The 24,382-nt window shown below is 32.6% G+C and overlaps 1 long non-coding RNA gene across 1 annotated transcript; it reads left to right on the forward strand.

Annotated features, from left to right (window-relative positions):
• Positions 1-1,795: 1,795 nt before the first annotated feature.
• On the forward strand, positions 1,796-7,257 carry LOC135215071 (uncharacterized). The gene is made up of 2 exons (XR_010314544.1): positions 1,796-1,840; positions 6,929-7,257. It is a non-coding gene; the product is annotated as an uncharacterized LOC135215071 (long non-coding RNA).
• The last annotated feature ends 17,125 nt before the right edge of the window (positions 7,258-24,382 follow it).

A 24,382-nucleotide genomic window follows, 5' to 3' on the forward strand; every position in this document is an offset into this window, starting at 1 on the left:
GGCTGCAATCCTTCACGAAGTCCAGGATGTATAGATTAGTCTCCCAAATCTCCTCGAACCGATATACCGCTACAGAACTCTACCGCCTGTTAGTTGCTAACTACTTAGTTGGCAATTAACTGCTTTTAATTCTACTGAACAACCTTCTTTTCACCTCCGTTTTCAGCCGCCTCACATCTAACGACCGAATTTTTCAACTGTCACTCTAATAGCTCATAAGCTGTTGCTAGCTCTTGTTTTGCTGTTGCTAAAACTGATTTATCGGTGCTTTTTTTTCTATCCTAGAGTAATGTAAAATGGCACTTGAACTCCGTAGAGTTGTGCGCCTTTTTTTTTCCCCCGTTTTTTCTACGATGATAACTTTTTCGATTTCCTTATTAGCTATCTCTGACTCGCCAGGACTCGCTACTATCAATCTTTTTCTCCTGCTGATGGGTACTTTATGGTTTAAAGGGGTTTGTAACCTTGCCTGTTCACCTTTCCTTTCACTTTTGCGAATCATATAATCTCACCTGCATATTCCATTGAGATCATAATAAAGGCTCACCATATATCCTTAAAATCCTTTCTACCTGCAAAATATTCATATGACCTACGGGCTGCTCTGTGACCAAGAGCCCGTGCTGGCATAAGGCCAGCTTAATCTCAAACAACAACATCAATAAAGTTAGTGCAGTTCTCTCGAGTCTCTGTTCGATCCTCACACCAGAAACATTACAAATGAATGCCAGATCAAGTTAACGCGAAAAATCACTTTACTACATAAGAATATTAAAATATATACTATATAAAATAAAAAGTTGGTAGTACGTATCCCAACCCTATTATTCTCATTCATTAACTCATTTTTATTTATCATTCCCGTATTTCTAAGACTGATTTATCCCTAGAACACGTCCTGATAACTGTATCTATTCTTCATTTAGCTTGGAAGTCACGGATATCAATAACTTCAAATGGCATTGAAAATATGTATAATTAAAGCCCTCGTAATTACAGCACAATTCGATGCATTGAAAATTTGTGTAGTAGTGAGTCAATACGAAAATTTGGTCACAATATATATAATATATAATATTAACTATAATTAATCTATCATAATATAATATAGATAATATATAGTATATTATACACACATATATATAAACATATATATATATATATATATATATATATATATATATATATACATACATATATACATACATATATATATACATATACACACACACACACACATATATATTATATATATATATATATATATATATATATATATATATATATATATATATATATATATAAATATATATATATATATATATATATATATATATATATATATATATTATATTATATATATATCATATATATATTATATATATGATATATGTATATATATATATATATATATATATATATATATATATATATATATATATATATATATATATATATATATATATATATATGATATATATATATATATATATATATATATATATATACTATATATATATATATATATAATATATATATATAATATATATATATATATATATATATATATTATATATATATAATATATATATATATATATATATATATATATATATATATCTATATATATATATATATATATATATATATATATATATACAAAGAAACAAGATAGTCATGAAAACTGAATGTAGATGGCACCACTTGTCTGGCAAGGATAGTAGAAGAAGTGAATCTTGTTTCCTTGATTTTCAAAGTTCTACCCAAAGTAGTAAATCAATTCTTAAGGGTTCATACCCACTTCATTCCCATCTGCATGAAGGTGCAATGAAATTTTCTGGTAAGCAATGTTTTTAGAAACCATAGTGCTAAGTGATTTCAAAATGTGGTTTGCAATGTCGTGTTCATTGAATTTTTGGTTTTACAGTGTTGTAATTCCGAATCTTGTCAGAAGCTTTGAGCAGTATGTGGCTTCCTGCTGTGCTTCAATTTTTTGTTTACCCATGTAATTTACAAGACGTTTTCGCAGTATCTAGTTTTAAAAAGTCCATTTTATTCTCCGTTAGTGACGCCTTGTATTTCACCCCCCACCCTCCCAAATCTCCACTCCTGAAATGTAGGAATTCAATTTTCTATCTCTCTCTCTCTCTCTCTCACTTTCTTTCTTTTTTCTTTTTTTTTTACACAAGACTATATCTCGCGGAAGTCATGCAAGTGTAAAATTGTGGCTTTTTAGTGAGTGTACTTTGTCAGTTCGAAGTTGTTGTATCAGGCTATCGAGTATGGGTTGCTTCTAGGCTTCTGAGTAGTCTGAGCCTGAGCCTTTTTTTTTTTCTTAATAAACTGTGGCAAACGTTTGCAATGATTGAAAATTTATATATATTTTTTTTTTTACTTTTTCATGAAAAAGAAATTCTCTTTGGAACGGTTGTTTCTGAGAGTTTGGGAATATTTTTTGGCGATTTCTCAACTAGTCTTCATATTGACTACCGCATTCAACAGAAAGTGGCAGCGGAGTAAAATGTTTGACTAAAATCGCGGGCAACCTTCCAAGCGCCCAGAACATTAAATGAAATTGGTTAATTATATTACCACCTGAAATTTTTACAAATGAGCACCAATTAGATTAATTTTACAGTATATAAAAGGGTAGCCATTTTATCTCCAAAGCCCTAGAGTGAATATTTCACAAAATTGCAACGTAAGACATTCACTCAATTTCATTGTTTATACTACTTGTTAGGTCGGTGCTAGCAGATATACGTAAGTATGGCAGATAAGCATGCTTTTCATAATTGTGTAATTTTTAATGATTTTTGCCCGTGCATTAATCTTTAAGTTAAAACTCTCACACTTACGACTGATGTAGTTAACAGTAATTATTTTTTAAATTATTTATTCTATCTGCATAAAGTTAGAATTTCGTTAATTGAAGACTAGTATAGTGATACTAGGAATGACTTAAATGATGTATTAGACCTTAGAACTAATATTAAGTTGGAATCTCGTGCATTTAAGACTGGTATAGTGATACTAGGAATGACTTTAGCACATGTAGTCGACCTTAGGACTAATATTAAGTTAGAATCTCGTTCATTTAAGTCTTACTATAGTGATACGAGGAATGATTTTAGGACATGTATTAGACAATAGAACTAATAACTTGGAATCTCGTGCATTTAAGACTAGTATGGTTATATAGGAATGACATTAGCACATACTAGACTTTGGGACTAATATTAAATTAGAATTCGTACATTTAAGACTGGTAGTGATACATAATTATTTTAGCTCGTGTATTAGGCCTTGGGACTAATATTAAGTAAGAATCTCGTCGATTTCAGACATGAGTTATTGATGTAAGATTGTGGAATCTCAGTTAAGACTTTTGTAGTTGATACATGAGCGGCAGATGTAAAGGAGACTGCCGCATGAAAGTAATTCATTAATATGCATTTTTTATATTAAGGAATTCAGAAAATGGTGTTTATGCAGTAATAAAGTGCAGGTGGGGTAATTTGAGAGACCTAACGAGACGAGAATTTTACCGTCTTTTGTTTGCTTTTCCCAGTCCCCGAAGGACTCGCACTAAACTCGGCACCATGTTTAGTACCAGCCACTCGATGACAGTGCTAAACTAAACAGACGACTGTAAATTTTTCATCCAGTTAAATTCACCAAATTATCTCATCCATACTGCATTATATACATCCTTACTTAAATGTAGCTAAAATCTATCCGTAAAATATCTTCGCCCGGCTGTCATCTTTCCATGTAGTATCGATTTGAGCATATGAATTCAGATTTGAGGATCAGTGGTACATACAATATAGTCCTAGTGCATCTGAATGGTATAGTAATACTAGTATTTTAGCACTTGAAATAAACTTGGAAATTAATTAGAACATTCGTGCATTCGAGGCGTGTATAGTTGATATTAGTTATGATTTTAAGACAGGAATTAGACTAGATTATTAACGTTGAAATCTTGTACATTCAAGATTGGTGTAGTAGTTAGGTTCTTATGCTTTTAAGAGTGGTGTGGTCAATAGTAGGAATGATTTTAGCACATGAGTAAAGTACTCTTGCTTCATGATTGGTGTAGTCAAAACTTAGTGATTGTAGCACAAGGACTAGATAACATAAGTCAGAATCTCGTGCACTACTATTGCAGTTGATAACTGTTATTATTTTAGCACATAAGTTACTGTTCGAATTGCTTGCATCAAGACTGCTGTAGTCGACACCAAATGATTTTAAAACAAATAACTAGGTGATTAAAGTTTAAAAATCGTGATTTAGAGAGTGAAATAGAGATATTAGGAATGATTTTAGTACATGAATTAGACTTGAGGATTAGTGTTAGAATCTCTCGTATTTAAGACTGGTATGTGATATTAGGAATTTTTGTAACACCTAATTCACATTATTAAAATTAGACACTTTACATTTATTAGGACTGATTTTAGCACAAGCTTGAATTCCAGGATTGAAGTTAGAATTTCGTGTTCAAGACTTGATACTAGAAATGATCTTAGCGCCTAGAATTAGCCTTGAGGATAAAAGTTAGAATCGCGTGCATTTAAGACTCTGGTAGTCTAAACTAATGATTTTAGCACATGAATTGACTTAAGAACTGGAGTTACTCTCGTGCATTTAAGATGAAGCCAGTGTTGTGACATTTAGGAATTATTTTAGCACATAAATTAGGAATTATTGTAACACAAATTAGACTTAAGGCTTGTTAGAATCTCTGCATTTAAGATTTGTCTTGATACCAGGAATAATTTTAACCCATTAATTAGGCTTGAAGATTAAAGTCAGAATCTAGTGCATTTAAAACTAGCACTGATATTGAGGATGAGTTTGGCACGTGACTTCGACTTGACTAAAGTTAGACCTCGTGCATCCAAGGCTGGTGCAGTTCATACTAGTTACGGTTTTATCGCAAGAATTAACCTGAGGATTAAAGTTACTCTCATCTAGTTAAGACTAGTGTAGACACACTAGGAATGATGTGAATTAGACTTGAGGATTCAAGTTAGAATTTCGTGCATTTAAGACTGGTTTAGTTGGTACAAGGAGATATTTAAGCAAATAAATTATTCTTAAGAACAAAAGTAAGACTCGTTCATTCAAGACTGGTGTAGTCGAAACTAGAATTATTTCAGCGCATGAATTAGAACTGAGGATTAAAGTTAGAATTTCCGTTTTTTAGACTTGTTTTGATACCAGGAATGATCTAAGCACATGAATTAGACTTCAGGATAAAAGTTATGACCTCGTGTCTTTGAGAGACTGGTAGTCGAAACTAAGAATGATTTTAGCACATGAATTAGACTTGAGGATTAAAGTTAGGTCCTCGTACATTTAAGACTGGTGTAATCGTTTATCTAGATCTTGGTCTATACTAGGAATGATTTTAGTGAGCATTTACGTTGGTACTAGGAGTGACTTTAGCACATGAATAAAACTTGAACTGGTAAGCATACTGGTAATAATTTTATGAGTCTGGTTTTCAAGTTTAGTTGGGTACCCATTGTCTCGCTTTGTTTCTCCATTTGGCGGACTTGCGTTGTAATTTTTCGTTCTTTTATTTTGACATCATTGTATATTCTACTTGAGAGCCCTATATAGCTTATAAACTTTTTCTTCTACGGAATATGTGCGCGTGTAGGTTGTTTGTTTGTTTATTGTTCAAATGGTGTTTTTACGTTGCATGGAACCAGTCAGTGGTTATTCAGCAACGGGGCCAACGGTTTTACGTGACTTCCGAACCACGTCGAGAGTGAACCTTTATCATCAGAAATACACATCTCTCACGCCTCAATGGAATTCCCGAGAATCGAACTCGCTGGCAGGCCAAGGCCATACCGATCACGCCACTGAGGCGCTTGCGCAAAGGTTGTCTATTGGTTCTCGGGTTAAAGACTGGCTCAAGGAAAAAAATCAGGACAGACACTGACCCCGAAAAAATTCTCCGTTGATGTAGTTTTAATAGTTGCTCAAGTCAATTAAAATTAATGTTGCATCATGTATTTACCTGCAGGCCATCTTAATATTTAAGGAAGGAGCTTTAGACAGCATTTAGAATAATTATGCCAATAAAGTTTATGGGAATACTGGTAATGTAATTTCACGTTTAAACTTTTGATCAAAATAGGGTTGGGAATTTTTCAAAATTAGATTTGATTAGTTTGAATAACTTTCTAGTACACAGATACTAAAGTTGGTTCTTTTTAGGTGTGTGCTTCACGTCTAATGCCTTATTGTGAATGTCACAGTACAGGGTCCTTGATGTAAACAACATTCGAAAACTTTTTCGAACAATGAAAAATTTTGTCAGTGAAGAGGATGTTTGGTAGCCAAGGAGCTTGGAGTATGACATCCAGAGGACAAGAAGAAATGTAATCCGAAATGGCAGGATTTGCGTTACAAAAAGCGTATTGAAAGATCAAGATTTGCATTGTACACTTTAATGAAGCAAATTTAATGGTGACATTGTAGGATTATTGCATTTATCTTGGATACTATAAATAATTCTATTGGTTTTGAGTTATTCTTCATTACTAGTCCCTTTAGATTATTATTTTCTTTTTCTCAGGAGTAGATACTGCAGAAATTACGGGCTAACAAAAGGATTTATTCTTTGATTGGTTTTCCTTGGTTAATCATTTAGCTAAAATTCAATAGCCCAACTTGTTTATGGAGAATTAATCTTTCAACTTATCATTGAAACTATAATGTAACTTGGGTATCTTGGATGGTAATTAGGCCTACTCCTGGTGACGTTTTTGCTATCTTGATTTAAGAGGTAATCTTTGAATTTTGAAATGATTGAGTATGACAGTCCAGACATTTGCCAGATAAAGTAATCAATTTAGCAGTGAAATTCAAAGTTTGATTATTAACCAGAGTTCCCTTCCAGGTCTTGTAATGCGTCAAATTTAATCGGAGTCTTGTCACAATGAGTTGCTGTGCACTTCAAGAATTTAAGGTGTGAATCCATTATGATTTGCCGTGCAACTCAAGAAATTTAAAGTGTGGATCCATGATGAGTTGTGCATCTCAAGAATTTAATGCTTCCATGATGAGTTGTGCACCTCAAGATTTTAATGCTTCCATGATGAGTTGTGCAACTCGAGTATTTAAGGCCTGGATTAAGATGAGGGAATATTCAGCCTAGGTTAGTATCTAAACTTCCCCCTATAAATTTTGTTCAAGAAAATGAAGAGGAAATCTTAGAATCCTTTCTTGGATTGCCTTCGGAATCGGATGATCATTCAAGTGAAAATGATGAACCGTCTGCCGCTCCTTCCACATCCGATGAAAACAATTCTTTTATCATCGTGAATGAAGACCTGGAAGCGGAATCTCCCGACGAAGACGAGAACGAAAACACCGACGATATGGTAATGCCCCCTGAAGAAGACGAGGACGCAAATGACGAAAATTGGGCCGATGTAAATAACTGGGAAGAGTTTGATGAAGAGAGGCATGAATTGCCCAGATTTATTTTCAAAGGAAGAGCAAAATTCAACTGTCCTCATCAAACTATCAACACTACTTTGCAATTTTTCATGCTCTTTTTTACACGCGAACTTTTCCACACAATTGCAGTTGAAACGAATCGCTACACAGAGGAACTGATAAGTAAGAAAAGGCCTCTGCAACAATATTCTATATGGCAAAACTGGCAAAAAATAAGCGTGGAGGAAATGATGGCCTTTCATGGAACAATAATTAATATGGCTTTACACAGAAATAAGAGATCAAGGGACTTCTTTTCCAAGCAATGAAATGGGTGGACGAAAGTTCGTTTTTTCGGCAAATCTTTAGGAGAGAGAGGTGGTTCCAGATATTCTGGAGTCATGTGTCTCCTCCAGCAGCCCCTGGCAGTGGCTTCGTGGCATCTCGGAGGTCAAAGGTAAAACAAGTTCATGACTATTTATCTGAACGGTTCTTACGTTATCATCATCCTGGATGCCATCTAAGCGGAACTTCTGAAGAAAAAAATCACATCTCTGGAACGATAAATACGAATAGGAAAGGCCTTCCCCCTCAAGTGAAGAAAAGAGAAAGATCATCAGTAGGAACAGTAAGGTCATATGTGAAAAACAAGCGATACCATATTCTGTCTTGGAAAGATAAGAGGGACGTCATTATGTGCTCTACATACCACACAGCAAGAACCATCCAACATTGCCGTATTATGAAAGGAAATGTAGAAAAAGTTATTGAAAAACCAATGATGGTCTCCGAATATACTTCTAACATGGGAGGAGTGGATCGTGCAGATCATTACATATCATCATACTGCTTCCTACAAAAATCATTGAAAGGGTGGAGAAAAGTTTACTTTTTCCTTTTGGAAGTAGCCAGAGTGAATAGTTTCATTCTCCATCGTATTCATATGAAATCAAAAGGGTTAAAGGTATTAACTCATCTTCAGTTCCAGAAAGAATTGGTGAAAGAATTGGTAGGAAAAGTAAGAAATGCGGCTCAAAATGGAAGAAGCAGCACATCTGATGATGAGGAAAGGTTGAATGGAAAATTACATATAATAGCCAAATAAGACAGGAAACACTCCGTCGAATGCATTGTATGCAGTGACAGACGTGGACCTGGTGGAAGGAAAGAAACAAAATATTACTGTAAAACTTGTACCAGGCAACCTGCAATGCATCCTGAGTGCTTTGAAGCTTACCACACAAAAAAAAGGATTACAAAAAGAAATATACTTAATTTTTGTATGAATCCTGTAATATAAATTTTTTCTCTTAGTTTTTGTTGTTATAATTAAGATATGTCCCAATTTAAATTTTTAAGAATTTCTTAAGTATTAATGAATTATTAAGTTAATTTATTAATTAATTAATTAAGTAGGAATTATTAAAAATATTAATATTATTAGTTAATATTTTTAATTTATTGACAATTATGAATTGATTAAGGAATTATTAATTTAGATTTATTATTTTAATTTTTATTATTTATTTTATTATTAATTATTAATTATTAATTAATTAATTATTAATTATTAATTATTAATTAATTAATTAATTATTATTAAGAATTATTAATTAATTAATTAATTAATTCTTAATAAGTAATAATTAATAATTAATAAATTAATAATTAATTAATTAACTTAATTGAAATTAATTAATTCTTAATTATTAATTATTAATTATTAATTATTAATTATTAATTATTAATTATAATTATTAATTGAGTTAATTATTTAATTATTTAATTATTTATTAATTTATATTTATTATTTATTATTTATTGTTTATTATTTATTGTTTATTATTTATTATTTATTATTTATTATTTATTATTTATTATTTAATTATTTATTATTTATTATTTATTATTTATTTTATTTTATTATTTATTAATTTTAATTATTAAATTGTTATTAATTAATTAATTAATTAATTAATTTATTAATTTATTAATTTAATTTATTTATTTAGTTTATTTATTTATTTATTTATTTATTAATTTATTAATTATTATTATTATTTTTATTTATTATTATTTATTATTTATTTATTGATTATTTATTTATTTATTTATTATTCTTTATTATTTATTATTTTATTGTTTTATTTTTATTTTATTTTTATTTTTCATTATTATTATTATTATTATTATTATTATTATTATTAGTTATTCTTGTTATGTATTATTCTTATTAGCATAAATAAAGCCAAATTATTAGACTTGTATGATTTACACCTATAAGATGAATGAAATCTTTATTGAAAATTAAGAAATTATATTTGGACCACTTTGACAGAAAAAAAATTACCAAACTACAATATGTTCTTTACGTTCGACAATGTATGACTAGTAAATTTTTTCCTATGAAAAAAAGGAACATGATTATTTAGTAAATTTTTTCTTATGAAAAAAGGAACATAATTACTATAATTTTTTTTTCTTTTTTTTGCAAAAATCGGAAATATATACAAAGTTCCCCCACCCATCCAAAAAAAAACATTCATACCAAATATACTGTCTATTATAATCCACCTAAAAAAATTGTGATATATAACATTAAATGTATTCTGTATGTATGGTCATACATTCCTCATTTGTAAACAAAAGGCCAGTGGTAATTTTGGGCTGGTGATTCCTCATATCCCTTAGCTTGTATTTCAAGAGCCTTTCCGAAGATCTCATACAGATAATTGTAAAACGCATTTACATGTGGATACTAATGGATATTTATTATGTAACTTGTATGAAGTTTCTATGTGTATCAGGTACTTCCCTCCATCATTTTTATATATATATATATATATATATATATATATATCTATATATATATATATATATTATATACTATATATAATATATATATATATAATATATATATCATATATATATATATATATAATATATATATATATATCTACCTTAAGGTGCACACGTTAGCGGCATGAAAATCCATTGTTCCTATAACTATAAAACATAAGCAACTATCATTGCTTGGCAAAGGTGAATCTAATTATTATCGCATTCGAGTACGCGCACCAACAACAAATACACACAAACAAACAAGCACACACGTTACACAGTGATTTTGTGGGTTTCTTTTTCAATGCAGAAAAAAACTGAAAGAAGTTTTTGTTTGGTTCATGAACGTTATACTTGCAATGTTGCGACAGCGTTCCTGGGAGTCTACAAATTGACGTTGCTGCAACGTACCTACAAACCAACGTTGCTGCAACGTACCTACAAACCAACGTACCTACAAACCAACGTTGCTGCAACGTACCTACAAACCAACGTTACTGCAACGTAACTACAAACCAACGTTGCTGCAACGTACCTACAAACCAACCAGTCAGTCAGTCGCTTATCTCTCACGAGAGTTGGTTGATCTCTGTGATGCAGATATGCCTAGCAACTGCTATGTCTAAGGGAGCAATAACGCCAAGATAGTCACAGTAGGATCCGGTATTCGATATTTCAGATTTCCAAAAGAAAAGTTACCAAGGCGACGATGGTTTCGTTTATGTCGCAGGGCTATTTAAGTCCCGTCTCCTTGGGACTGAAATGCCAAAATCACAATGATCATGAAAAGTTAGAGCAATTCCATCTCTATGTTTACCCCAATGCAAGGATATCAAACTAAAGAAAGGGATAGTACGCTGAAATCACCATTTCCCAAGCCAGAATTAAACCAACAAAAAACTCATGCAAAAATTGAGAACTTTGATTTAGTCGCAAATAGCTACCATCATTTATAATTAAATGTCATGGAATGGCCACATGAAGACATATTACTAGATTTCCCTTTGATAAGCATTTCCACGATCAGTTATTTCCACAACACACGTAAAGCTCCACTGGGCAGACCGCTGTTTAATACCAGCCCCTCGGGGTTGAACGTAAAAACTAAGTAAACTAATCAAAATTCTCTTAGATTTTAAAATTACCTCCCCTATAACCATATACAACCTTTTCTGTAGTCCAGTAATAAAATCCATCAAAAAACGATATCTCCGCGCAGAGTTCTTCTTTAAGGCAGTAGTTATCTAGTCATATATATAAAAAAGTTACAATTTGAAAATAAACAAAAAGACCATTCTCATAATCCCTATATAATATTAATAATAATAATAATCTCTTATATCCCAGTTAATTGTTGTACTGTATTTAACAGGAATATAGCAACAGTTACTACCCAAATAAGTTCCGGGTTCAGAATAGCGTAAGCAGCTTCAGTGTTGCCGATGTATCCGCATAAAGTTTCCGCAAGCACTTAGTTACGTTTTTTAAGCGATGCTTGTTTACTTTTGGCCTTCTATACGAAAACAAAGAAAACGAAATTCTCATCTTACTCAGCAAACTAAATTATTTAATTTTCTAATTGCGAACAATGCTTCATCCGAGTCTGTCACTGATATGTGTAATATCTGAATCGATGTGTTCGTCACTATTTGACCATATAATTATGCACTGTTCCTCCGGCATCATTATTAACATTTTGAGGCTGTGGTCACATATTATAACACTATTGTCTGCACTGATGTGTTCATCACTATCTGACGATACAATCATGCACTGTTCCTCGTCATCATTATTGAGGCTGCGTGTCACATAATATAACACTATTGTCTTGCTCATTTTCACTTTTTTTTTTTTTCATCATCAGCTTCGTCTGAAGATGAGTAATCTTCAGGAAAAAATACTTTTAATATGTAATCATGTGAATCATATGAATCCACTAATTCATTGTCGTCCTGAGTTTTACAAATTTCAACTTCAGTTTCTTCTTTGGAAAATAGCAGTTTTCTTGGGGAAAAAAATCGATATATAATCACGCGATTTGCGGCCACTCATCGTTTTCTTCATTTATAGGCCATCTGCTGTATATGCTCACTATAAAGTATCGAACGAGATAAAACAATGAGCTCATATGCATGATAATGGATTGGCTATCTGGGAAGATAGAATCTTACTTAATCCGCATAATTATGGTTGCCACTTGATCTTTACGAGTTTTGCAGAGATGCAAGTATATATAATATTAGAAGTTTCATTGTTTATGAAACGTGAGCTCCAAAGATATATTTTTGAAACTCTGGACATTACCTTTGTACATAGCAAATTAATTAAAAGCGAGAATTCTGGCACTGAAAATCCTTCGTTGAAAACACTGAGTATCGCGCTTGTTTAGCGTACTACCTACCAGCAATAAAAACTGTATGCCCAAAGCAGATTGTGGACGTAATTGATCACTTGTTTACTGCACCTATTCGTAGGATATGATGATCATGAACTTCGCACATAGAGATTTGAACGATTTATATCAATTTCGTTATGCTTAAGGTACATTACTAAAATAAATAAATATATATATATATATATATATATATATATATATATATATATATATATATATATATATATATATATATATATATATATATATTACTAATTTCAAAACGTATATATCCCCTCTTTGACTGTATAAAATGTTATAGAGTTAGAATGTTTTAAAATGTGTGTTCAGATTCTGCATAACATAATATAAAAGAGCATATAACGTAGTATGAAAAGAGAGAGAGATTATCTTTGTCTGTTCGAAGCTAGAATTGTTTCAGTAACTTTTCATCGCCTTGAGATTAGAAGAGAGCTCGCTGTCTCTGTGTTGTTTATAAAAAACATGTCAATTTTAATTATAGCTCGATTTCTGTCTCGATCGGGTATGTGTCATTGTTGAGCTGGTACGTACATGAATGTATACTCATTTCGTATGCATTCATCTTTGCCGAATACCACATGTAGATTTCAGTTTTTTTTCTGTAAAGTTATGTCACTATTAGAAGCTTTTAGAAGCATTACATCATCTTTCTCATTGCCGAAAACGTTTTGTGCCAGATCCAATGCCCAGCTCTTGTGCGAATTGAAAGAAATCATTCAGGCTTAAATCCTTAAAGCGTTTACATTTCTCTCTCTCTCTCTCTCTCTCTCTCTCTCTCTCCCTCGATATACTTGAGACTATATTAACATAACGTAAATTGGTCACTCGTAACTTGTAGATTTCAGATTTGATATTTCTTAGAGTTTATTTAGTATTATTTTGTGTTTTGTGGAATCTGAACAAACATTATATTAGTGTGTAACGGCGCCTATTTTTGTGAATTGTGGTGAATTTTTGAAATAGCTGCAGCAAAGAAAGAAAATTGGTATACCAAGAAGGTAAAGTGTGTTATAATTTTATTAGTTGCAACTAATATCTAATGGTTATGATGGTTTGGTAAAAACTAATAACTAATAGTGAGTGGTTTGGTAAGAAACTAATAATTATTGGTTACGATGGTTTAGAGAACTAATAACTAATGGTTACAAGGGTTTGAGTGAAAAGATTTGCATTTTTACACATTGCAAATTTTTGTGTGTTGTGTTTTTTTCATTTAAAGTGATTTTTATGTTTTGTGCATTTATTCATTTTCTTACTGATTTTTCTGTGTTTTCATTTACATTCACAATTTAATTAACTTAGTAATTTTCATTAATTAATCGATGCCCATTTAATTCAATTTAACACTTGTGAATTAATTTGCATTTACTTAGAATTCTTTTCAAGTTTTATTGTTGTTTAGCACATGTGAATTAATTTCCAAATTTCAATTATTGCCTAACACTTTTGAATTTTGATTGAATTAATTTTCTTGAATTTTGTGATAAATTAATTTTGATTTAATTTTACTGAATTGATTCAAGAATTAATTGAACTTTACTTTGTTTTCAAGTAACAGTAATTCCCTGATATTGTGAATTACGCTTATAAATTTTAAGTTTTATAATAAATTTTTTTATTTTAAAATTTTTATAAGAATTTTATTTCTAACCAGTATATTTCCATATGATTATATTTAGCTTAGGTAGAAACATAGAGTGGTAATTGATCTGTTTTCTTCAATTTATTTGAAGTGACTTAGAACCAGGGAAGTACTTGGACTTCTGAAATCAGGGAAATACTTAGACTTTTAAAGTTGTTGATGGAGTGATGCCCTTTGATTACTTACAAGATTACCTTACACCTGTTTTGATGAACTTAGTCTGATTTTCTGCAATATTGGTAAGTTGTTAAGGGATCACTGTTGCCTTCAGAGTATTCAGTCGTTTAGTACCTGTGATGAGGGTTCAGGTGTCTGGCTGTTGTGAGATAACAATTAATGAATGGTAAGTGTAGTAACCAGATACTTGGCACTTTGTCACAATATATATATATATATATAATATATATATATATCTATAATATATATATATATATACATATATATATATATATCATATAAACATGTATATGCATATATATACACGCATATATATATATATGTATATACACATATATACATGTATATACTATATATCACATATATATACATATAGTATATATATGTATATGTACATATATGTATATGTATATCATATACATATATATGTATACTATATATACATACATATATATACATTCATACATGTATATATAGTATATACATATATATATATATATATATATATATATATATATATTTATATATATATATATATGTGTGTGTATATATATATATCATTTATATACATTATTATTTACATATATTTATATACATGCACTGTATGTATATATATATACATACATACATATACATATACCTATATACGTATACATATACATATCCTCGAGAAGTATTATTTTTTCCTTTCTTATTTGTCCCAGATATATTTACAGATAAGTTTGTAATAAGCATAACAGCATTTATGTATCAGTATATAATCCATTAAATCATATAGGAAATAATTTTATAATATATTAACAGATTGATGTACATTACGTAATCATATCACCGTCATATTCTGATAAGAGTCTTATCTTTTATGATATTGTATTTGGATGAAAAATTGTTTAAAAGTAAAAAATATTGCAATTTGTAAATGACAAATTTACATGAATGCGCCATGAAGAAATTGCTGCTGAAAAGGCAGATGTGGAATCCGCATCGGCATACAAAACTTGGATAGCTGACGAAAATTCCGCACTTCGGCAACACTGATACCGAGGTAGAGGATCTTGTTTTGATTCCACTTTCCCGGGTGACGTCACGCCGTGCCTCTAGCACGTCATCCATTTATTAAAAAAGACATGACTGATGTCCCATCATACGTGAATGCATTATAGTTTGGAGGGGACGTAATAAATGTGTATCATTTAGTGAAAATAAATCCAAAGTGCTTAGAAATCTCCGCATTATTTGGAAATGCAATTCGCACGGAACAGCAGACTTGCCGTCCCTATAGCACTGTCATCCATTGAAGACATGACTAAGCACGTCAGATGTGAATGCATTATAATAGTCTGGAGGGACGTAATAAATATGTGTCACTTCGTAAAATAAATCCAAAGTGTGTAGAGCAATTCGTATTATTTGGAAATGCAATTCGCACGGACTACTAGAAATTGTTTGAAAAATGTCCTGTATACAGATTTTTCTTTAGCTTATGGTTTACCTATACATACGTATATAAAAAAAAAGGTCAGTTCAGTGTCAGTTAACGTTCGTAGGGGATATAAAGAATTAGTTTCATTTATTGGCTAATGAAAGGTCATCAAGTGTACTTATTCTTTGGAAAAAGATTGATTGATTGATTGTGTCTGTTAAGAACTGGTGTCACAACATCTCGGTTATTGACACCGAAATAAATTTAGATAAAAAGTAGAATTAAACCTAAAATTAATTTAATATAAAAAATCTAAAAATATATTTATATGAATAATTTCTTTCAAATATATAAACTCTTACATAGATATTCTATTATATAATCTAAATTTTGTTGAGGAGGCCAGCCTCCCTCATAAAGATATATAACTGCTCCATATTACAATCCTTTCCAAGAATTGTAGTTAGGACAAAATTACCTCCTCTATCACATCCCCAAGACAGGAACCTATGTCTCAAATTCCCAAGTCTGGGACATTCAACCAGCAAATGTCTCACAGTCAAGGGCACAGTACAGTTCTCGCAAAATGGAGGATTTTCACGAGACATCAAGAACCCATGTGTGAGTCTTGTATGTACAATCCTCAATCTGCACAATATCGTTTCCTGTCTCCTTGGCATATACGGATATGACCAAGGAGACACTGGTGACGTGATACTACGCATTTTTTTTTATTATTTAAAATATCCTCCCACTGGGACTGCCAACATTTTTTAATTCCCTGACCTACTAAAGGATACAAATCCCGATATAGTAGTAGGCATCTTGTGGGTTCTGGGGAGCTGACCGCAGACTTTGCAAGTTGGTCAGATTTCTCATTCCAAGCCACCCCAACATGAGAAGGCACCCAACAGAACTTTATTTCTTTCCCTCTTCCTTTTAGTAAAAGCAGCCATTCCAATATATCTAAAATCAGAGGGTTTAAAGGGTTAAAAGATTCCAGCGACTGAAGAACACTTCTTGAGTCACAATATATAATAAGATTACTTTCATTCCGAATTAAAACTTCCTTTAAAGCCTTTAAAATTCCATATAACTCTGCTGTAAAAATCGATGCAACGGATGATAACCTGCCGCTTCTCTCTACATCAGGGAACTACATCAAAGCCGACGCCAGCATCTGACTTTGAGCCATCCGTGAAAAATGCAGTGGAGTTATCATGTTGCAAAGAGTGTTCTAAAAATATTGACCGCATGGCCTCACTGGACAATTCTGTCTTGGTATAATTAAAATATCTACAAAATTTTACCTCTGGAAAGTTCCAGGGGGGACTAACTGAGTATTTTGTTGGTAAAATCTCGATTCTTGGCATATTTAATTCACGGACAATAAAATTTACTCTAAAAGCGAATGGATGAGGTTGCTTGGGGTGACTCTCATAAAACTGCCAATGCCTTTCATTTCTCATGCAAATGCTGGTTAAAGACTTAGATAGCCTCTGGAATCTATACCAGCTCCGAACCAACAGACGCTTATAATGAAGATCCAGTGGCACCTCATCAGCATCTACAAGCATGCTCTCGGTGGGAGATGATTTAAATGCTCCTGTACACAACCGTATTCCTGCATGATGAATTGAGTTGAGCATTTTAAGGCTATTTGGCTTTGCAGAAGTGTACACCTCACACCCATAACTTAATTTTGAAAAGACCAAGGCTTTATATAATCTCAACATCTGAGTTAGGTTTGCACCCCACGAAGTGTGAGACAGGACTTTCGGCAAATTCATTGCTTTCAAGCATTTTGCCTTAATATATTTCAGATGTGGAATCCAGGTCAGCTTGCTATCAAAAATCAAGCCAAGAAACCTTGTTTCACCAACACATGGAATTCTCTGCCTATGAATGAATAGAATATTTGAATTCAGCTGAACAGTATATGGAACTATTGAAAAAAAAAGTCGATTTAACGTCTTAATTTTTCTTTATTGCTTCTTGCTGTTTCACCGAAATTATTGGCATCACAGTTCCACTGCATATAATTATATATGACTGGTAAAAATGTTCTGTTACAACAGAATTCTATCTAATAAAAGGAGCCCATAAAAACACCAAATCATAGAGAGAAAAGTACTATATTTCAGAGACTGCTGTCTCTCTCTTCATATACCTGAAGAGAGAGAAAGCAGTCTCTGAAATATAGTACTTTTCTCTCTATATTTTGGTGTTTTTATGGGCTCCTTTTATCAGATATTATATTATATATATATATATATATATATATATATACATATATATATATATATATATATGTATATATTATATAATATATAATATATATGTGATATATATTATATACACATATATATATATATATATATATATATATATATTCATATATATATATATATATATATATATATATAAATTTACCCACTCTTGGAAAATATGCTGCGGGCGCCCATGATTGGTTCATCTGTACTTTGGACAGACTAAAGGTAATGTGTACACCATACAAACCTGGGGTGTTGGTCATTCAGTCCCAGTATAATTCTCTTGTGTGTCTGTCTTTTCAGTTACACGTGTAGTAAAATAAAAACAAAAAGACTAATTTCAGTTTATTGACTTGTGGGTTAGAGATAATGAACTTCAGACACAATCCGTTTTTCTTTGTTCTTATGGTGCCTTACCTACCAATTTTCATAGCTTTGGGGGAAGGGGGGGTTTGGTTATACCGTTATTATGTAGCTAGAGTTTAATTTTCTTGTTAAGAAATGGAATATGTCACACGTAATTGTTTAATATGTCGAGACTATGAACAGAATGAAACGGGTGAAGCAGAAAGAGATGCACAGGACAGCAAGAACGTTCACAAACAATGATCAGTTTTGATATGTAAAGTAAACTGGAAAAAACTGGAACTCTTAACAAGCAGTTTAACATGGTCGTGTGTAATTATACCAAGAGGCTGAGTTTACTCTTATGGACTAGATACACACACACACATTATACATATATATATATATATATATATAGATATATATATATATATATATATACTTATTACACACCAAGGAAGGTGTATGTTCAGATTGTGATTGAGAAAGTAAGACTGATGGGTGTGAGGCTAAACAAGACGCGGGGAATCAAGTTTTTGTTAAGAAACAGATATTTAAAAAGCGTGAAAACAAAAGTGCAATGTCTATACGCGGCATACCAGGACTTGTAGGAAAACCAATAATAGAAACGACTAGAGGCGTAACTAGTTGGGGGGGGGGGGGGGGTGAGCGAAAGGGAGGCACGTGTCCTGGGCGCCGACCTTGGGGGCCCGCCAAAATGAGCCTAGGGAACAATTTATTCGGCTTACAGGAAGCTGTGATAGAAAAAAAAAAGTATGTTTATCACTATCATATTATATATATATAATGTGTGTGATTATATATATACATGTGTGTGTGTGTGTGTAATGTGTGTGTGTGTGTGTATGTGTGTATATATATATATATATTAATATATATATATATATAATATATATATATATATGTTGGCGTGATATACTATGCAAAAATTATGGCTTATCTCAGAGCCTCAGTGGGACAGGAAGAGGTAGAACTCATTAACTTTGATGATGTTATTGATAATTTTGCCTCAGCAAAGTCTCGCAGAGTCCAAATATAATTGCCATCAACTTTTATTTTTTCTAATCTCTTTACAATCAATGTTGCATTTTAAATATTAAATCTAAGAAATTTCAGAAGCTGACAAATTAGTTTTCATTTTTTTTTTCACTTTCAATGAAAGTTCTTTGATTGGTCAGGGCTATTAGAAAATGACCACCACTCAAATCATTACTCTAGCTGACAAGTTTGCAATACTGTAAAGCTTGAGTGCATTTAAAAATTCCCTCTAAAACTGTTTTTATCAATGCTAATTTACACAACTTTTTTAGTTCAGGACTTCAGGATTATGTATTGCTTTTTTATTTATTTTTGTGCAGAATAGTGTTGGTAAAACATTTGTATCTCCCTCAATAATGTTGGTAACATTAAATCCATGATTATACATTCTGGTAATAAATAATGTTAACTTGTACTAGTAAACTCAATATATACCTTCTGGCAGTAAATAATGATAGCTTGTTCTTCATGTTGTCAACTGAATCATTGTGATACAGATCCAGAATCCTTAATATTTATTCAATGACAAAGAGCGTTATTTTCTGCGCTTGGCCTCAGCGCCATTAACCATAGTTACGCCTCTGGGTAAACGAACATACACTGACCAAGGAAAGGAAAATAGCAATTGGTTGTCCGAACCTAAGTTGCACAGGGACAGGGTATAAGAGGGGCCTCCATCCCTACAGGGCACCGCCCCTTTAAAGGTGGTAAGGGTGGGGATAAAAAGAAAAAAAAAAAGTGGCATCCTCACCTGATTACCGAAACAAACCCATTTCTGTGTCGCTTATGACGGGTCATTCTGGCTTAATTTTCACTGAATTCAGCAATTTCCCACAAGCGCAATTTGCTTTAAAAATTTATTCACATATCACGAAAATCTGGAAGTAGTTTTATATTTTCATGAAGGCAGTACGTATACAGATTCCCTTTAATAAATTAAAATCTACAATCAGTCACATCTTTATGAGGTTCGACGTAAAAAGAAAGCTTTAAAAAAGAAAAGAAAGGCCTTACATTGCCAGTAAGATTTTACAGCACATTCTAATTTCAAAGTACGTACATCATAAGCTGAATACTAATCTTCATGGACCACCAGAGAAATCACCCATGGCCTACGTAAGTTTTATAAATTAGCAGTGAAAATGGACGGAAAAGGGGTAATGCTATTTGATAAGTAAAGATTTTCTGGATGTGAAGAATTAAAATAAAGAAAAATACCACAATGACAAGCATTCACTGCTGTCCGCGAAAAAATATGACATCTTAGATCTTTCTTACTTGTTACTTGTTGACGGCTTATCCAGGTCCCGCACCACTTCCATAGCGCTCCCCTTTTATGAAATTAACAGTTCATTCTTCAGATGTATAGTTGATGCGCTGCAAATCCACATTCACTGTTTGATCTTCCGTATCATAGCATCGATTAAACAAAAAGGTTTTAAGTTTCTTTTTGAAAGACTTCAAATCCTCAATTGGCCTCAGTTCAAGAGGAAGCTTCTTGTATAATCTATGCATATTAAAGGCTCTGGAGCCACTGACTGAAAAGGAAAAACGCGGTTCAACCAACTTGAAACCATCTGTAACTAGTCTCGTACTAGGCCGACTTAATGGTTGTATAAACTGTAGCAGGTCCCTCAAATACCGAGGAGCGCCGGTCTTAACCACTGAGTTACAATAGTCTAGACGGTTTATAACACAGTTGATGACAAGATTCTTAACAGAACTCTCTAGATATTTCGCCACAAAGGCTCTATATTCTTGAGATGATATCCAGCAACTTTTGCTACATTATTAATTTGTAGAATAAGTGGCAAGTCACACTCCCCGAAATGACGGACCCTATCAGTTGTCTGGACCCAGTTTTCATTTATACACAATTGATTAACATTCGCTCCTTAAGTTACTTTCCTTACAGACTATCATAGGCTCAGCTTTATTTTCGGTCAATTTCATCTGTTTCAATCATTCATCGTTTAATATTCGATAGAACTTCATTTAAATTTCTATTTGTATCCTCAATATTTGTAACAATGAAATAGAATTATTTGTCATCCGCATATAACTTTTACTCCAAGATTATGTTGTAGATTCCTCTCGTCCAAGGTTCATACGATGACACGGCATTTCCAGTTTGTAGGTACTATGAAGTACGACCCACGATATAGTAATTGTTTCTATATCGTTTCTATATCATCCCATGAACGATCAGTCTTTAATCTTTTCCATAGCTTTTCCTTTCGTCTTTTTATCTCTTCCAGTATTTCACCATTAAATCATGGAGATTTACCATTAACCACAATGTTTTCTCCATAAATGGACACATATGATCATATTCATGCTTAACTGTTTCACTCGGAGCAACACAAAAACAACTGAAAACCTGATGTCACGATACTCTTCAAGCTGATGAAAAAATAAACCTAAACAATGAAACTTCGCCTTTGCAGAGCTTGGGAGGGTTCAACATGACTTCATATAGAACATCCTTCAATCCACCCAATTCGGATCTGGTACAGAACGTTCACAGTTACGTCATCGAGGAATGCAATACGGGATATTTCGTAGTTCCCTAAAGAATAGATTTGCTTGAGAAACCCGTGTTGCTGACGTCACCGTCAAGGATCATGGAATCATCCTCCTTAAAACTAGAGGCATTTGTGCGCGACAACTAAATCTTTGGTTTTTTCTTTATATATATATATATATATATATATATATATATATATATATATATATATATATATATATATATAAGACTAAGCGAGGTATAACATTTTTCAGCGTGACAACCATAGATATAAAAGCCTAGATGCCGCATCGGGCGCTAGCTGAATAGGCTGGCGCACGTCATCAGGCCCGCCATCTTGGGGCGGTAATTCAAACAATGCAGCAGGCTGCAGTATATGACGTTTTTTCTCCACTATTCGCTTAATATTGCACGGATTTTCTTGTCTGATGGCTCGTTACAAAGCTTACATAATTCCCTACAAGGATCTAATAAAATAAAGTTGTTCCTTATTGTTTGAAAGTTAACTTACAATGACTTTGTTTTAGCAGGTAGGGGGAAGGGGGCTAGTTGTACACAAATGTTAATATTTACCCATAACTATTGCTGTAAACAATAATTTGAAATGCTGCGATAAGACAGCCTACGAAAAAAAATGGTTAAAACAATATTGTTTAAGGGCCATTAGGTCAATAGGGTAAAATGTTGGACACTAATTTGATGTTTCTAGATTTCTTTCACTGCATTATAGCTATGTAATATTAGTGTTAATCTGGTCCTTGTAATAAGAACTAAATGGCCAAGCAAGGCACATAATGAGTTTTTGTTGATGTTTTGATATAGCCTGCTGATTTCATATCAATGCATATAGATTATCATTACAATGTAGTATCATTAAACTGTTGGAAACAGCAATGAAAAAAAAAACTTGTTTAAATTGCTGGGAATATTTATAAATAAATGCACAGATGTACAATAAATGTTATATATACATTCAATGTAAGAACAAATATCATGAAAATAAATCATTGTGCAATACATTTTGAGAGTTGTTACTTCAAAGTATAGGCTTAATGACCCATAAGGCCACCCACAGCTTTAAATTTATACATGTGTGACCAAACCAATGAACAGTTAGCTGAAAAAAATTAGACTGGCCTTATGATTGTGGTCTAGGCTGAAAGGCTCGGTGGGGGGGGGGGGGGGGGGGGACGGTTACTATGACCGGGTATACAGGGTTGCTCGTCAGGATTGGCTCATTTTGGCAATTTTGGTCTATAGAGATGGCCCAGGCCCTTATCCCAAATAAGGTATAATAATTTGGGTCCTTGACAACACAGGTCTAGAGATGAGCTATATTGAACTGTTAATGCTTGCCATAATGATATATCTTAGTCTGAGCAAATTAAAGGTAGTTTTGTGAAAAAAAAAATTTAAGTTCTATATAATTATTTCACCATATAAAATTAGGTCTAGAGATAGGTCACTTTTGCCACTAGACGAGGTCTCTTGATACCCGCTAAATTTTCCAAAGCCAGGTCTAGAGGTCAGAATTCACTGAGGAGCATCCTGTTCCAAAAAAATGGAAGAACCCCCACCCCACCAAGGCTCAAAGGAGCAGGCAGAGATGCAAAGGCTAGATAACACAGAAATCCTAGTTATTCTAGGGCCTACTGTAGTTTATTTTAGGCTCAACCCTACAGTTTTATGACTTAAACTTGTAGGCCTGTGCCAAAAATTATATTGGGGGATTTTTTAACAGAGCACTTCGAGAGACAAAGATTTTACTTAAGTTGCACAGATCCATAGCTGTAGGCCTACTTTAGTCATCTGTCTTATCACAGCATTTCAAATTATTGTTTACAGCAATAGTTATGGGTAAATATTAACATTTGTGTACAACTAGCCCCCTCCTTCCCCCTACCTGCTAAAACAAAGTCATTGCAAGTTAACTTTCAAACAATAAGGAACAACTTTATTTTATTAGATCCTTGTAGGGAATTATGTAAGCTTTGTAACGAGCCATCAGACAAGGAAACCCGTGCAATATTAAGCGAATAGTGGCGGAAAAACGTCATATACTGCAGCCTGCTGCATTGTTTGAATTACCGTGCCAAGATGGCGGATTTGTTGACGTATGTCCGGCCGGCCGATGCGGCATCTAGGCTTTTATATCTATGGTGACAACAAACTGAAGAATTTTCGTTCTCTTGTCCGGTGACTTATGGAT

The sequence above is a fragment of the Macrobrachium nipponense genome, chromosome 5, assembly GCF_015104395.2.
Source record: "Macrobrachium nipponense isolate FS-2020 chromosome 5, ASM1510439v2, whole genome shotgun sequence".
Classification (NCBI taxonomy): Eukaryota; Metazoa; Arthropoda; class Malacostraca; order Decapoda; family Palaemonidae; genus Macrobrachium; species Macrobrachium nipponense.